Source organism: Hyperolius riggenbachi, chromosome 3 (assembly GCF_040937935.1).
Source record: "Hyperolius riggenbachi isolate aHypRig1 chromosome 3, aHypRig1.pri, whole genome shotgun sequence".
NCBI lineage: Eukaryota > Metazoa > Chordata > Amphibia > Anura > Hyperoliidae > Hyperolius > Hyperolius riggenbachi.
This window is the reverse complement of record NC_090648.1, coordinates 384,260,755-384,277,486: the sequence shown is the minus strand read 5'-3', so window position 1 is coordinate 384,277,486 and position 16,732 is coordinate 384,260,755. Positions and strand designations below refer to the sequence as shown.

At 46.5% G+C, this 16,732-nt stretch overlaps 1 protein-coding gene and 1 long non-coding RNA gene across 3 annotated transcripts in view; one reads left to right on the top strand and one right to left on the bottom strand.

The window, feature by feature from the left end:
* LOC137564058 (uncharacterized) overlaps positions 1 to 16,732 on the top strand; it is a 265,554-nt gene that overhangs the window by 69,828 nt on the left and 178,994 nt on the right. The window lies entirely within an intron of this gene.
* Positions 1 to 16,732, bottom strand: part of LMO3 (LIM domain only 3) — a 157,038-nt gene that overhangs the window by 80,131 nt on the left and 60,175 nt on the right. Inside the window, exon 1 of one of the 2 annotated variants that reach the window (XM_068277378.1) lies at positions 14,240 to 14,260. The exons of the other annotated variant lie outside the window; for it this stretch is intronic. The gene's annotated coding sequence lies outside the window, so the exon portion shown is untranslated. Of the gene's footprint in view, positions 1 to 14,239; positions 14,261 to 16,732 lie in introns of those variants that run through there. 2 annotated transcript variants of the gene reach the window in all.

Sequence of the window (16,732 nt, the reverse complement as noted above, 5' to 3'; positions counted from 1 at the left end):
TTACCGCCAGGGAGGTTAAAGGATACCCAAAGTGACATGTGACATGATGCGATAGACATGTGTATCTACAGTGCCTAGCACACAAATAACTATGCTGTGTTCCTTTTTTCTTTCTCTGCCTGAAAGAGTTAAATATCAGGTATGTAAGTGGCTGACTCAGTCCTGACTCAGACAGGAAGTGACTACAGTGTGACCCTCACTGATAAGAAATGTCACATGTCACTTCGGGTATCCTTTAATGGCTGTTAGGGATGGTCGGAATGCCAATTACCGATTCCGCGGTAAATCCGCATTCCGCCAATGCCAATTACCGATCCGCTTTCCGCTACCAATTTCCGCATTCCAATGCGGAATTTCCGCCGGAAATCGCAGAAATTCCGCCCGAATTTAACATCGATTTTCTCAAAAACGATAAGGTCTTTTTGAAAAAAAAATTCCATCTTGTTCAGAAGATTCTGTTTAATAAACCCTAAAAATTTGGTGTTTCTAGAACTTACGGGGGCTTTGCTATTAACGGCTAAAGTCGGCAGATTTTTACTGTAATGTAAATTGCAGAAAATAGGCAGATGCAGATTTTCTGCATTTTACAGTACAGTAAAAATCCGCCGACTTTAGCGGTTAATAGCAAAGCCCCCTTAAAGACTAGAAACACCAAATTTTCAGGGTTTATTAAACTGAATCTTGTGAACAAGATGCAAAAAAAAGTTTTCAAAAAGTTTTTGAGAAAATCGGTGTTAAAGTCGGGTGGAATTTCCGCGATTTCTGGCGGAATTTTCCGCGACCCGCCTACCGCACTTGCATTACCGATTTCCGCATTCCGATGCGGAAATGCAATTTCCGATCGGAATTTCGGAAATTGCATTTCCGCGGAATCCGAATGAGCATCCCTAATGGCTGTGTGTTGAGTTATTTTGATGGGACAGCAAATTTACACTGTTATACTTGCTGTACACTGACGACTTTACATTGTAATTTATTAATAATTAATTGTAATGGTATCATAGCTTCAGTCTGAGTGGGGACACAAGTGCAGTAAATGGCAGCCCATACGGGTCACACCAGCATTGCTATCTAGGTGAGGCCTTTCCATTTAAGGCAATAGCCCACCTTCCATGCAGCCACCATGCTTAGTGTGTGCTCTTTTCTCTCTTGTCTCCTTCACAGATACTATATATTACAGAAAGCTACACATACCCATCACAGCCACTCACTGATCACCACTAGTGGTCTTCGACCCCAGATCCTTTCCATACAGCAGTAACATTGTTAGCTCGAATCTGGTGAGCTCTGCAAACATTGCCAATAGTGAAGAAGAGGACAAAAATGAATCGTGAATTCCCAATCTGCCAGCATGGGCCGCAGACACCCACATTTTTATGCACACAAGAGGCTTTTTTTTTTGCATAGTAAATCTGCAGCCACTATTTTTCAGTGATCACGGATTTCCAACTTCATAAATCAGGCCTGCAGTGTAAGTACTGTATAGGCATCCCGTAAGTTTTATTTCTTTCAGTTTATTACTGGCAATGTCACTTCAGATTTATGTTAACCACTTGCGTACCAGCAGTCTCTGGCCCCTTAAGTTCTAAAAAACGGGTGTTACCAACGAATTGCTGCATGAACCAGCCACTCTCCCTGCTCACGCTGCTCACCCATCACCGCAGGCCCCTTGCTTTGCTGTCACGATGGTGGCAGAGCTCTGTGAGCTGGTCAAGAGCCAATTTCATTGACTTCTGACCCTTTGATCAATGTGAGCAAATGGGATTGGCTCACCGTAATCACATGGTCAGGAGCCAATGAAATCAGCTCCTGACCGGCTCACAGAGCTCTCCCGTCATAGCAATGGCAGAACAAGGAATCTGCGGCAAGGGAGAGATCGGCGGGAGCAGTGGTCCGTGCAAGCGTGTTAATTGAAATCTACCTCCTGGCAGCAATAATCAGCTACAAACACGGTGTAGATTTCAATGACCGCGGTCCGGAAGTGGTTAAAAAGCAGCACCACATGCTGTTTGCTAAGTAGCAAAATTTGAAGCAATGCCTGAGATTCACACTGTGAATTCCTGATGTACTATTGCTGTTCCTCTTCCAGAGAAGGAACCCAAAAACATCTACCGTTGCTTAAAGAAGTATACAAATATTACAATACCCATGTGATTTACATACTTCCTTTTCCACTTTGATCATGTTCATAAGGGGTCTTGGCCTCACTGGTCAGAGGCCAAGGACTGGATAGCAAGAACTGGGTGAGTAGCAGCACTAGTAGCAGGAATGGATTAGAACCAGTCCACCATATTAGTCTTTCCAAGTGTTGGAAGTATCTAAGAGGTAGCCATGTTGGCTACCTACATTTCGTGTAATGCACAAATAAATACAAATCTAGGGATCATCATTCACAGTTGATAATACTTATTTTCACACTTTCAGCTAATATTGATTATAGATGTAGCGAACGGTTCGCCAGCGAACGGTTCCAGGCGAACTTCGGGGGTTCGCGTTCGCCTGCACCAGGCGAACTTTTGCGGAAGTTCGATTCGCCCCATAATGCACTATGAGGGTCAACTTTGACCCTCTGCATCACAGTCAGCAGGCACATTGTAGCCATTCAGGCTACACTAAGCCCTGGAGCCCCACCCCCGTTATATAAGGCAGCCTCCGACAGCCATTACAGTCACTCGTCTGCCTGCTATTAGACAGACTAGGGAGAGCTGCTGCAGACTTGTTCTTCTAGGGACAGATTAGTTAGGTTCTTGGCCGCTTAGCTTGCTCCTGGCTGATTGTTATTGCTTTTATAGCACCCCTCAATAGCTCTTGTCAGAGCTCATCCTGTACTTTATTTTTTTTTTCTGTGTGTCAAACTGACACTTTTGTTGCATGCACAGCATTGCTAATTGATAGTGTGTGTGCCACTGCCAGCAGCCCAGTACATTCAGTGACTACCTGTGTGTGTGACAGGGAGCTGCACATTGTACTACCCAGTACTGCATATACCCCAGTACCTGTTGTGTATACCTAACCCACCTCATCACTGCATATACCTAGCGTTGTGTTGAGTGAACCCAGCTCACTGCATCTAAATACCTGTTGTGTTGAGTGAGAACCCACCTGGCCACCTCACTGCATCTAACTACCAGTTGTGTTGAGTGAGAACCCACCTCACTGCATCTTAAGTACCTTCACTGTTCAGTGAACCCAGCTCACTGCATCTAACTACCCAGTACCTGTTGTGTATACTTAACCCACCTCATCACTGCATATACCTAGCGTTGTGTTGAGTGAACCCAGCTCACTGCATCTAACTACCTGTTGTGTTGAGTGAGAACCCACCTGGCCACCTCACTGCATCTAACTACCGGTTGTGTTGAGTGAGAACCCACCTCACTGCATCTTAAGTACCTTCACTGTTCAGTGGACCCAGCTCACTGCATCTAACTACCCAGTACCTGTTGTGTATACTTAACCCACCTCATCACTGCATATACCTAGCGTTGTGTTGAGTGAACCCAGCTCACTGCATCTAAATACCTGTTGTGTTGAGTGAGAACCCACCTGGCCACCTCACTGCATCTAACTACCGGTTGTGTTGAGTGAGAACCCACCTCACTGCATATAGTTACATAGTTACATAGTTATTTTGGTTGAAAAAAGACATGCGTCCACCGAGTTTAACCAGTATAAAGTACAACACCAGCCTGCTCCCTCACATATCCCTGTTGATCCAGAGGAAGGCGAAAAAAACCTTACAAGGCATGGTCCAATTAGCCCCTAAAGGGAAAAATTCCTTCCCGACTCCAGATGGCAATCAGATAAAATCCCTGGATCAACATCATTAGGCATTACCGTATTTTTCGCACCATAAGACGCTCCGGACCATAAGACGCACCCAGGTTTAGAGGGCAAAAAATGGGGAAAAAAAAATATAATAAACCTGGTGAGTCTATGGTGCAGGGGTGTCTTGTGGAGCTTTGCCACCAAGATACCCAAGCTTTGCTGTCCAGCTAAAGTAACCTCTGCTGCCCTCCAGCTACAATAACCCCCACTGCCTCCCAGCTATAATGACCCCTGCTCCCTGGGTTAGAAAAACTATACACACCACTGCGGCACCCCCTCCCCAGGTTCCTGTATATCCCACAACTGCAAGGAAAAGTCTTTCTGCAGTGGCCCCTCTCACCTCCCTGTATCCCCTAGCAACTGCACAAATAAAAAAAGCTGGCATATCTCCCCACCCCCTCCCACCTCACTCTCTTCCAGCACCTGCTGACTGCAGCATAATAAACATTTTCGGAGGCATCCCCTCCCCCGCCAAGCTTTCTGCAAGTGCAGAATAAAAACCATTTCCCAGGTGACCGCTTCCCCCCTCCCCCGCAAGTGTATTCCCAGGCAAGTGTATAAAGTTATAAACAAACTTTTTCCCACACGGCCGCTCCCTCCCCCCCTGCTAAGCCGCCTGTATCCCGGCGAGTGTAGGATCAGCAAAGAGTTTCCCCGCAGCAGCTCGATCTTTGTTAAGCCACCACTGTCCCTCCGGGCAATTGCAGAGTTAAGAGCAACAGCGGAAGCCATACCGGATCCAGCCGGCGCGATCCTCCTCCTGTGTCCTCTCATGCCGACAGCCTCCCGCGATCCTCCGGCAGCCTCCCGCGATCCTCCTCGTGTGGTCTTCTCATGCTGACAGCCTCGCTGGCGCCCTCTAACAGCGTGACCCCTGCGTCACGTGACCTGACGCAGGGGTCACGCTGTTAGAGGGCGCCAGCGAGGCTGTCAGCATGAGAAGACCACACGAGGAGGATCGCGGGAGGCTGCCGGAGGATCGCGGGAGGCTGTCGGCATGAGAGGACACAGGAGGAGGATCGCGCCGGCTGGATCCGGTATGGCTTCCGCTGTTGCGCCTAACTCAGCAATTGCCCGGAGGGACAGTGGTGGCTTAACAGAGATCGAGCTGCTGCGGGGAAACTCTTTGCTGATCCTACACTCGCCGGGATACAGGTGGCTTAGCGGGGGGGGAGGGAGCGGCCACGTGGAAAAAGGTTTGTTTATAACTGTATACACTACCCGGGGAAGCTTGGCGGGGGGCTGCTGGCGTGTGTGCGGGTCGGGAAGGGATGGTCTGGTACTTCAAAAAATTAGTATTCGGACCATAAGACGCATGCACTTTCCCCCCCCACTTTTGGGGAAGAAAAAGTGCGTCTTATGGTCCGAAAAATACGGTACCTAGTAATTGTAGCCATGGATGTCTTTCAACGCAAGGAAAGCATCTAAGCCCCCTTTAAATGCAGGTATAGAGTTTGCCATAACGACTTCCTGTGGCAATGCATTCCACATCTTAATCACTCTTACTGTAAAGAACCCTTTCCTAAATAAATGGCTAAAACGTTTTTCCTCCATGCGCAGATCATGTCCTCTAGTCCTTTGAGAAGGCCTAGGGACAAAAAGCTCATCCGCCAAGCTATTATATTGCCCTCTGATGTATTTATACATGTTAATTAGATCCCCTCTAAGGCGTCTTTTCTCTAGACTAAATAAACCCAGTTTATCTAACCTTTCTTGATAAGTGAGACCTTCCATCCCACGTATCAATTTTGTTGCTTGTCTCTGCACCTGCTCTAAAACTGCAATATCTTTTTTGTAATGTGGTGCCCAGAACTGAATTCCATATTCCAGATGTGGCCTTACTAGAGAGTTAAACAGGGGCAATATTATGCTCGCATCTCGAGTTTTTATTTCCCTTTTAATGCATCCCAAAATTTTGTTAGCTTTAGCTGCAGCTGCTTGGGATTGAGTACGATTATTTAACTTGTTGTCAATGAGTACTCCTAAGTCCTTCTCCAAGTTTGATGTCCCCAACTGTATCCCATTTATTTTGTATGGTGCTAGTCCATTAGTATGTCCAAAATGCATGACTTTACATTTGTCAACGTTGAATTTCATCTGCCATGTATGTGCCCATATAGCCATCCTATCCAGATCCTGTTGCAATATGACACTATCTTCCTGAGAGTTGATGATTCTGCACAATTTTGTATCATCTGCAAAAATAGCAACATTGCTCACTACTGCATCCACTAGGTCATTAATAAATAAATTGAAGAGCACTGGACCCAGAACAGACCCCTGTGGGACCCCACTGCCAACAGTCTCCCATTTTGAGTACGATCCATTGACCACAACTCTTTGTTTTCTGTCCATTAGCCAGTTCCCTATCCATGAACACAGACTCTTCCCCAGTCCTTGCATCCTCAACTTTTGCACCAGACTTTTGTGGGGAACAGTGTCGAAGGCCTTTGCAAAGTCCAAGTATATCACATCTACAGCATTCCCAATATCCATATTAGCATTCACTACCTCATAAAAGCTGAGCATGTTAGTCAAACAGGACCTGTCTTTAGTAAACCCATGTTGATGCTGAGAAATAAGATTATTTTCTACTATGAAGTCATGTATAGTATCTCTTAGTAACCCCTCAAATAGTTTGCATACAACTGATGTTAAGCTTACAGGTCTATAATTTCCTGGATCTGATTTTTTGCCCTTCTTAAATAATGGGAAAACGTGGGCTGTAAGCCAATCCACTGGGACTCTGCCAGTTGCAAGAGAGTCACAAAAGATAAGATAAAGGGGCTTAGCTATAACTGAACTTAATTCCCTTAGGACCCGAGAATGCATGCCATCCGGGCCAGGTGCCTTGTCTATTTTTAATTTATTTAGTCTTGCCTTCACTTCTTCCTGCGTTAAGTATTTAATATTACAGTTAGAAGATTGAGACTCTTCTGCCTCTGTAGTTTGCAACAGTGCTGTTTCTTTTGTGAAGACAGAAGCAAAGAAAGCATTTAATAACTCTGCCTTACCTTGGTCATCCACCATTGAGTTCCCCCCCTCATCCTTTAGGAGTCCTATACAGTCAACCTTTCATTTTTTAGAGTTAATGTACTTGTAAAACTTTTTTGGGTTAGATTTGATATCCTTAGCGATTTGTTTTTCAGCTTCAATCTTTGCCTGCCTAATTTCTTTTTTACAATTTTTATTGCACTCCTTATAATTGCTTAGTGCAGCCTCGGTCCCCTCCTGTTTTAAGACCTTATAGGCATTCTTTTTCCTCTTCATTTTATCTTTAACCTTTCTATTCATCCATAGAGGCCTTTTTGTATTCCTAGACATTTTGTTTCCATATGGGATATACATACTACAATATTGATTGAGTATAAGTTTAAAAGCTTGCCATTTCCCTTCAGTGTCTTCCCCTTGTAGTACATTATCCCAGTTCACCAAACCTAGTGCCTGCCTAATCTGATTGAACTTTGCTTTTCTAAAATTCATAGTTTTAGTGGTCCTGCTGCCCCGTGGCCTATCCGTCACCAGATCAAACGTTATCATGTTGTGATCACTATTTCCCAAATGTTCTTGAACCTGCACATTTGATACATTATCTGGTCTATTAGAAATGATCAGATCCAGTAACGCATTCCCCCTAGTTGGTTCAGTTACCATTTGAGTCAAGTAATTGTCCTGTAATGCTACCAGAAATCTGCTACTTTTACCAGAATGGGTAGCCTCAATACTCCAGTCAATGTCTGGAAAGTTGAAGTCGCTGATAATTATGACCTCATTTTTACTTGCAGCTTTTTCAATCTGCTGTAGTAATCGCAGTTCTGCAGCTTCATTAATAAGAGGTGGCCTGTAGCATACCCCAATAAGCAATTGGAAACTTTTATTTCCACCATGAATATTTACCCAAACGGACTCCACATCTTCGCAATCTTCCTCCATCTCATCGTTGAGGACAGCTGTAAGAGAATTCTTAACAAAGAGACAAACCCCTCCACCTTTTTTCCCTGTTCTATCCCTCCTAAACACATTGTATCCCTCTAAAGTAGCTATCCAGTCATGGCTTTCATCCATCCATGTCTCGGTTATTCCCACAATGTCATAGCCTTTGTCATTCAGAATGAACTCTAGTTCGTCTATTTTATTTGCAAGGCTCCGAGCATTGGTTACAATGCACTTTATATTTTCACCACCACATTTACCAATTTTGTTTACATGAAATGGGCTACTTGAATTTTTACCAACCTCCTTAATCTTTACACTGTCCCCACCCCCCTCTCCACCCTCCATAATGATAGGTTCCCACTGTTTTTTTACCTCATCTTGTCTACGTATTGAGACTTTATCCTCCCGCCTCCCCCCAGATCCTAGTTTAAAATCTCCTCCAACCGTTTAGCCATCTTCTCCCCCAATGCAGCTGCACCCTCCCCATTAAGGTGCAGCCCATCCCTGATGTAGAACCTGTAGCCGACTGCAAAGTCTGCCCAGTTCTCCAGGAACCATCCCCCCGAGATGGACAAAATGGACAAACCAGGTAGAGGAAGAGGTAGAGGCAGGCCCAAAGGAAGGCCACCAGGCACCGGCAGGTCTGTGCGAGGTGGTGTTGCTCTGATTTCGTGCGGACCTGCCCCAAAATACAGTGCTCAGAAGAAGGCACGTGCCATCACTTCCCAAAATCGTGAGGAGGTGATTGAGTTTTTAACACAGAACACCTCATCTCCCGCAGCCACCAGCGCTACAACAAGCACCACATCCGCTGCATTTGACACTTCACAGGAGTTATTTGGTGGTGAAATCACTGATTCCCAGCCACTACTGCCACAACAACAAGAAGGCGCAGGTACACCACCTCATACGTCTGAGTTAGGTGGCGATAATATGGACGTAACGTGTGTGGATGGGGATGGTGGTGGACCACCTAAAGTTGGTGCACTTGAGGAGGTGTCCGAAGAAAGCACAGCTGGCCAGGAGGATTATGATGATGATTATACGGATACCACATATGTTCCCGGTAGAGGAGATGACCAGGGGGACAGTTCAGAGGAGGAGTCAGAGAGGAGTAGGAGGAGACGACTCCATGATAGAAGCAGAGGGAGCTCGTCCTCAGAAACAGCTGGGGGCAGTGTCCGGCGCCATGTATCGCCAGCTATGGCCAGCCAGCACACATGCCCTTCAACATCAGCTGCTGATGCCACCGTAGCGCCATCAGCCCAGGGGGGCTCAGCGGTTTGGAAATTTTTTCACATGTGTCTCAGATCGGAGCAAAGCCATCTGTTGTCTCTGCCAGCAAAAATTGAGCTGTGGAAAGGCCAACTCTCACGTAGGGACAAGTGCCTTACGAAGGCACCTGGAGAGAAGGCACAAACAGCTATGGCAAGAACACCTGAGGAAAAGCAGCACCCCTCAAAAGACAAGCCACCCTCCTTCTCCTCTTCCTCCTTCAGGTGCATCGTCTTCATCCACTTTCTCCCTTGCACCTTCACAGCCACCCTCCTCCACACCGCCTCTTCCCTTCAGCGGTTCCTTCTCCTCTGCCCACAGCAGTACCCAGCTGTCCGTGAAGGAAGTATTTGAGCGGAAGAAGCAAATGTCTGCCAGTCACCCTCTTGCCCGGCGTCTGACAGCTGGCGTGGCGGAACTATTAGCTCGCCAGCTATTACCATACAAGCTGGTGAAGTCGGAGGCTTTCCGTAAGTATGTGGCCATTGGTACACCGCAGTGGAAGATACCAGGCCGCAATTATTTTTCACAAAAGGCCATACCCAAACTGTACCGTGCAGTTGAGAGGCAAGTGGTGTCATCTCTGGCACACAGCGTTGGGTCAAGGGTCCACCTGACCATGGATGCCTGGTCTGCCAAGCACGGGCAGGGCCACTACATTACATACACAGCCCATTGGGTCAACCTGATGACCGATGGCAGCAAGCAGGGAGTATGTGGCTGTGCAGTAGACCGACTTGTCACACCTCCACGGCTTGCAGGCAGGCCTCCAGCCACCTCCTCTCCACCTGCTACCACCGCTTCGCTGTCATCCTCCTCCTCCTCCTCCTTGGCTGGTGCCACGATCTCCTCTCCAGCTACACAGCCCCAGCACCCCAGGGCCTATGCTGCATGCTAGGTACGACGGTGTCACGCAGTGTTAAACATGTCTTGCCTGAAAGCGGAGAGTCACACTGGAGCAGCTCTCCTGGCTGCTTTTAACAAACAGGTGGAGCAATGGCTGACCCCGCACAAGCTTGAGATCGGCAACGTGGTGAGTGACAATAGCAGCAATCTGATTGCTGCGTTGAATTTGGGAAAGCTGACACACATACCCTGCATGGCACATGTGCTGAATCTGGTCGTGCAAAGATTTGTGTCCAAGTACCCAGGCTTAGAGGACGTCCTGAAGCAGGCCAGGAAGTTGTGTGGGCATTTCAGGCGCTCTTACAAGGCCATGGCACGCTTTGCGGACATTCAGCGTAGAAACAACTTGCCGGTGAGACGCCTGATTTGCGATAGCCCGACTCGCTGGAATTCCACCCTGCTGATGTTCTCTCGCCTGCTAGACCAGGAGAAAGCCATCACCCAGTACCTGTATCATTACAGTACAAGGACACAATCTGGGAGGATGGGGATGTGGTGGCCCAACAACTGGACACTGATGCGAAATGCATGCAGGGTCATGGAGCCCTTTGAGGAGGTGACCAAACTGGTGAGTCGCGATGAGGGCAACATCAGCGACTTGATCCCCTACGCCTACTTCCTGGAGCGTGCCGTGCGTAGAGTGGTGGATACAGCTGTGGAGGAGCGTGAACGAGAAGAGTTACGGCAGCAGGAGTCGTGGGAGCCATTTACACACGAACCCGATGTTCCCACAACACCTGCGGCAGCACAGAGGGGGGAGGAGGAGGAGGAAGAAGAGGAGTCGTGTGGGGAAGGAGAGGAGTCAGACTCTGATGATGGTGATGATGAGGAAGGTGTTTCTGTGGAGGAGGAAGAGGCGGTGGAAGAAGAACAACCGCGGCAGTCGTCACAGGGGGCTTCTTCTGCTCCACGTTCCCGTGGTATTGTTCGTGGCTGGGGGGAGGAAGAGGAGTTGCGTCCCGTCACTGAGGAAGAGCAAGAGGAGATGGAGAGTACGTCTGCATCCAGCTTTGTGCAGATGTCCTCTTTCATGTTGTCCAGCCTGTTGAGGGCCCCCCGTATCAAAAAACTCAAGACGAATGACCTGTACTGGGTGGCCACGCTACTAGACCCTCGGTACAGGCACAAAGTGGCGGACCTCTTAGCAACTCAACAAAAGGCGGAAAGGATGCAGCACTTGCAGAACAAGCTGTCGATGATGCTTTACAATGCATTTAAGGGTGATGTGGTGGCTGCAAAACGCAATCAAGCTACCACTGGCAGTAACCCTCCTCCTCCCAAGTCCACGCAGGCAAGGACAGGACGCTCCAGCGATCTCAGGGTGATGTCGGACATGCGGACGTTCTTTAGTCCAACTCCTCGCCATAATCCTTCCGGATCCACCCTCCAACAACGCCTGGAGCGGCAGGTAGCCGACTACCTGGCCTTGAGTGTGGATGTAGACTCTGCGAAAAGCGACGATGAACCCTTGGACTACTGGTTGCGCAGGCTTGACCTGTGGCCAGAGCTGTCCCAATTTGCCATACAACTTCTCTCTTGCCCTGCCGCAAGCGTCCTGTCAGAAAGGACCTTCAGTGCAGCTGGAGGCATAGAGAAGTCGCCTAAGTCACGACAATGTTCAGTACCTGACCTTTATCAAGATGAATGAGGAATGGATCCCGGAGGGCTACTGCACGACCGAAGACTAAGTCAGTCCCCACACACAGCATCTCTGCCTGCAGGCCGCTTGACTGCCTTCTCCGCCACCACCAACAGGGTCCAGGACTCTAGGCGGATTCCTGAATTTTTAAGGCCGCTGCTAGCAGCGGCCGCTACACTAATTTTTCTGGTGCGTGTACATGCCTGCCTAATTTTTCTGGCTGCACTGCGGGCGGCTGCAACAACAAAACAAAAGGCATGTACATGTGCCCATCCCCCTTCATGATCATTACCTTGCCGCGGTGAAGGGGCTTGCGCATCACAATGAAGCAATGACCGCCGGCTATTTGAGTGTCTCGGGTGGGGGTGGCACACAAAAGATAATAAGGTCGTTGCTTCATTGTGGTCAGACCAAATTTGATCAGCTGGACAGTCACTGTTGTTCTATCATTGAGCTACCACAGTCCGGCGACCGTATGGGCTTGAAAAACGCCACGGCCTACACTCTGGCCACGGTGCACACCAGTCCAGTACGGCCGTCACTACGCAAACAGCTGTTTGCGCTGCGTTACACAGTGAGTTTGGTGTGTCAGTGTGTAGCAGAACTCTAATTACACTCCCTGATTGATGTATACCCATGCAAGACGTTTTAAAGCACTTTAGGCCTGCAATTTAGCATTCAATGTGATTTCTGCCCTTAAAATGCTGCTTGCGTCAAATCTAGATTTTTCCCCGGGACTTTGGGCATGTATCCCACTCCGCCATGCCCCCCTCCAGGTGATAGACCCCTTGAAACATCTTTTCCATCACTTTTGTGGCCAGCATAATTTTTTCTATTTTTGAAACTTCGCATCCCCATTGAAGTCTATTGCGGTTCGCAAACTTTTCCACGAACCGAACCTTCTGCGGAAGTTCGCGAACCCGGTTCGCGAACCGAAAATCGGAGGTTCGCGACATCTCTAATATTGATACACTTTCTAGATTAGCTGGAGTGTCTGAGGGTGTAGGATAGTGTTTTTGTATTGTTTGAACATGAGTTGTCTTTTCATAAGGTGTGTCATAGTTTACATAATTACATTTTTTCTTTTTCAAAAGACATTTATATCTGCAGGGCAGAGTGCTGTATTAGGTGCTGAAATGGTTTCTCTAAAATTCCATTTCAAATTTAAAGATCAAATTTTATCCAGCAGTCCTTGGATTAGTGTAAACCCTAATTCAAGTATCAAATCTCATTAAACTTTGGTAAACTACTAAATCAAAGCAAACCTCTGTAGAGTACCAAATCTTAGAGAACCTCTTTTAGGGAACCATGTCCGTGAATCTCTATATTCTGTATAGAGTACTACATTTCATTAAGAGTGCCAAATTTCACTGAATATCCATAGATTATTAATATGTTTTTATCTTCTGCAGAGAACAAGGTCTTAGTGAATATCTAAAGAGCACCAAATATGTGAGCCTTTTGTAGGGAGTATCATCTGACAGTGAACCTCTGCAGCACAGCAAAGCTCACAGAATATTTTGAATACCAAAGGTCAGCGAATCTGTCTTTGTAGAGTACCAAATCTCAGTGAACTTCACCATAAAATACCAGACTCAGTGAGACCCAGCAGATTACCAAATCTCAGTGAATCTCTGTATGGCTTCAAATAACTTTGAACTCCTCCTGTAGAGTACCAAGTCTCAGTAAATCTCTGTAGCGTACCGTAGTTCAATGCACCTCTGTGGAGTACCACATGTTAATTAATTTCTGAGGGTAGCAAATCTTGGTAAACCTCTGCAGAGTACCAAAATATCTGATCTCTGTAAAGCACCAGCTCACACTGAATTGCTGAAGTGTTAAATTCTATGTACGTTTCAGTAAACTATTGTATGTGTAAGGCAAAAACACATCACTCATTTTTTTTTTACATCTTCCCACTCTTAGGCATCCCTGGAACACCTGCCTGATTCTTGTTTTTTGTACCACTCTCTGTTATTTATGCAAAATATCTGCTTTGGCAGGTTGCATCATTTTAGACTGTTATTATTATTATTTAGTATTTATATAGCACCAACATATTACGCAGCACTGTACAATGTATATATATATCTTGTCACTAACTGTCCCTCAAAGGAGCTCACAATCTAATCCCTACCATTGCCATATGTCTATATTATGTAGTGTAAGTACTGCAGTCTAGGGCCAATTTTTAGGGGGAGCCGATTAACTTATCCGTATGTTTTTGGAGTGTGGGAGGAAACTGGAGTGCCCGGAGGAAACCCACGCAGACACGGAGAGAACATACAAACTCTTTGCAGATAGTGCCCTGGCTGGGATTCGAACCAGAGACCCAGTGCTGCAAGGCGAGAGAGCTAACCACTACGCCACCGTGACTGTTGAAATATAATCTATGAAATTGTCACTTTACTTTGAAGTATTAGTCTCATACTGGTGAAAAAAGTTTGTGTCTGTATCAAGACAGAAATGAGAGATTAAGGATTGTCATCCAGAAGTCAGTCCAGCTTGCAGCCTACCTAACTGTCTCTTCTACCACAGTTTTGATGATGATAATTGCTTCAATAGCTCAGCAGAAACATGTGAAGCTGTTGCCTTTATGCATCCTTCCCTCTGCTTATTTGGCCACATCTGTTAAATGCTGCAATCCCTCTGTACCTGTGCAGGTATTCTGGTCCGAACTGAAGATTGTAGCAGTCTCATGCCTGGTTAAGAGGAAAAGGAATTAAATTAGAGGGGAACAGAAGTAAATAAGGTGGGGTGCAGCAATTCTCTACAGCCAAGGCCTGGAAAAGATAGACGTTGGACATCTTATCAGTGTAATGTGGATTTTAATTAAAGTGTGCAATTTCAGATATTGTTAAATGAAGTGAAGACGGTAATGTAGCCACTACCTCTGAGACGGATTCCCATTTATAAGCTATTAGTCAGAAACCATTAAATAACAATTGGCTCCATTCAGTGCTGAGCTCGGCCGTTCCTGGTGTTAAATGGGAGATGATATATCGCTGATTAATTCCAATTATACCGCAGCGAGCTGTAATAGTACGCCGCGCAGCACATCGCATTAATGCCAGATACAGTGTATATAAGAGAGAGAGAGTACTGTATGTGATAAATGCTGTAGAAATGGGAAATGTGTGTAGATATGACTAGTACAGGAATGGGGTATGCAGTGGGTTACAATGCTGGGGCAGCAGTGATCAAGAGGGTAGTATGTTAACTGTTGGGAGAATTTTTATGGGATGAGGTAAAGTTAACATGTTAAGCCATTGAGACAGCCTGAGCTCCAGCGCACAGAATAAGAAACGACAGAGGATACATCAGGATTGTGGGATCATTGGATGTTATCAGTTGGAGTCTGCTACTGGGGTGGTGCAAGGATAAATGTTGAAGGCTGATAAACCTGGGTTTGGAAAAGTATTGAGGGGCTAGTTGTACACTTGGTAAAGTGCAGTTGTAAACTGGTGGGAGCCAGATCATCCTGCAAATGTCAGATTTTTCAGCAACCCTTCGGCAGTCCCTGAGATGCTCTGCTATGACCAAGGCAAAGATTTCAGACTAATACCATGGTTTCAGGATATTTTAAAGAGACTTAGAGAAGAGTCTCAGTACAGTTTTTTTTACTTACCCGGGGCTTCCTTCATCCCCACAAGCATGGCTGTGTCCTTCACCGTCCTCCTACAATGTCCATTCAGCCATGGTGAGCCCCGGTAAGCGGCTCAGTGACGTCAGCGATTGACCTTCTGCACATGCGCGGACCTTCTGAACCTTCTGGACCTTCACTCAGTCAGACTGAGTCCGACTGAGCCGCTTACCGGGGGTTGACTGCGGGAGAACGGTGGCGCTAAGGAGGATGACGAGGGACACTTCCATGCTTATAGGGCTGGAGGAAGCCCCGGGTAAGTACTCGTCTCTGAGTCTCTTCAGCTTCATCATGTAGGAGTGGAAGAGGATTCTAGCGGCAACCTGCGAAGCTCTAGCGAACTGCATGCCCAAGAGACTGAAGGCAGCACTGGGAAATAATTTACATGGAATTTTGACATTCTTCACTTCGGTAGTACTCACATTTGCATTTGCCAGCGGTGTGTTGCTATCTTGATGGGACAGCAAATTTACATGGATGTGAGCTGTACACTGACTTATTGTAACTATGAAACCCCAAAGAAACAAATGAGCTTCTAGCTGGTTAAAATCAAACGTTATACTTATAGTTACAAAAGAGTCTGAATGATTGCTGGGCAACAAGAATATAGAGCATTATTCATACATAGCGCACTGTATGATTTTTACATGTACTTCATAAGTTAGAAAGCCATGATGCTATTACACTCATAGCATTACTATAGTATTGTAACGATCGGTGTCAGCACACAGAGAGAATCTGATTATTGGTGATCTGCAGTATCACCAAGAATACAGATTATACCGATTATTGGTGATCTGCAGAATCACCGATAATCTAAGTATAACTAACCTCTGGACAACTTTATAATGTGAGTGTTTGGTGCAACAGTAAAGACTTTAAATAAGACCACCCGAGGAGCAGGTGGTCTTTGGCAGTATGGGCGATACTGTCTTCTGAGAAGTGCAAAAACCCTCCAGCAGCCTGAGACCTCCAAAGGGGTGGAGTCCCAGGCTGAAATTAGGAAAGACCAGTGAGTGAGTGACACCTGAAAGGTGGATGTCACTAGCAGGTCTGGAGACTATCTCTTAAGGTGAGAGATAGCTCTCAAGGTCGGGCAGGCCAGGTTGGCAACACACGGACAGACAAGGTACAGAGACAGAAGGCTGATTTGGTATCCAAAGGCAGGCAGGGTTGGCAACAGATAATAAGATATGCGTAGGTACCGAATCAGAAAGCAGAGGGATAGTCAGAAAAGCAATAGGTCATAACAGATATCAAACAATGCCTAGTCTTGGGTGTGAGGTCAGTGGTCTCGACACCCTGGAACTAGTCTGAAGTATAACAGAATGATAACACAAAGTCCCTAATCTTGGGTGTGAGGTCCGTGGTCTCGACACCCTGGAACTAGTCTGAAGTATAACACAATGATGACACAAAGTCCCTAATCTTGGGTGTGAGGTCCGTGGTCTCGACACCCTGGAACTAGTCTGAAGTATAACACAATGATAACAGAAGTAATCTGG